Source organism: Colobus angolensis, unplaced genomic scaffold (assembly GCF_000951035.1).
Source record: "Colobus angolensis palliatus isolate OR3802 unplaced genomic scaffold, Cang.pa_1.0 Scaffold119, whole genome shotgun sequence".
Taxonomy (NCBI): domain Eukaryota; kingdom Metazoa; phylum Chordata; class Mammalia; order Primates; family Cercopithecidae; genus Colobus; species Colobus angolensis.
The window spans coordinates 6,689,032-6,690,230 of NW_012113030.1; positions in this window are offsets into that span (position 1 = coordinate 6,689,032).

A 1,199-nucleotide genomic window follows, 5' to 3' on the forward strand; every position below is an offset into this window, starting at 1 on the left:
GGCCTCCCAGAGTGCTAGGATTACAGGCGTGAGCCACCATGCCTAACCCAACATGTCTTTTCTTTTCCAGTGATCTCCCATGAACCCTGCATCTTCCCGTTTACCTATGGTGATGTCACCTACTACAGCTGCATCTCCACCCACAGTGACTTTGACTGGTGTTCTCTTGACAAGGAATTCCAAGGCAGGTGGCGCTACTGCACAGGGCTGGGTGAGTACCCTGGGTTGGACTGTCCTAGATGCCCAGGACCCAAGAAGTAGCGAATAGCAGCTGGCTACATGGTTTTTGGTGTCAGACAGACTTGAGTTCAAATCCTGACTCCTTTACAAAATTTTCATTGCTTTGAAAATAGCTCAGTGTGGTCAACAAAGCATGGTTTGGCCGGGAGCAATGGCTCATACCTGTAATCCCAGCACTTTGGGAGGCCGAGGTGGATGGATCAGCTGAAGTCAGGAGTTCGAGACCAGCCTGGCCAACATGGTAAAACCCCATCTCTACTAAAAATACAAAAATTAGCCAGGTGTGGTGGTGTACGCCTGTAATCCCAGCTACTCAGGAGGCTGAGGTAGGAGAATTTCTTAAACCCAAGAGGAGGAGGTTGCAGTGAGCCAAGATCATGCCACTGCACTCCAACCTGGGTGACAGAGTGAGACTCAGTGTCAAAAAAACATGAAAAGTAGCATGGTGTGCAGTTAGTTCAGCAATGATTACACTTAAAACTCTCAGGAAGGCTGGGCACAGTGGCTCATACCTGTAATCTCAGCACTTTGGGAGGCCGAGGTGAGTGGACCACAAGGTCAAGAGATCGAGACCATCCTGGCCAACATGGTGAAACCCCATCTCTACTAAAAATACAAAAATTATCTGGGCGTGGTGGCGGGCACCTGTAGTCACAGCTACTTGGGAGGCTGAGGCAGGAGAATGACTTGAACCCGGGACTTGGAGGTTACAGTGAGCTGAGATCACGCCACTGCACTCCAGCCTGGTGACAGAGCAAGAATCCATCTCATCAAAACAAACAAACAAACAAAAAAGTCTCTCAGGAAATGTGAGTTAGTACAACCACTGTGGAGAAGTTTGGGCGCGGTGGCTCAAGCCTGTAATCCCAGCACTTTGGGAGGCCGAGACGGGCAGATCACGAGGTCAGGAGATCGAGACCATCCTGGCTAATACGGTGAAACCCCGTCTCTACTAAAAA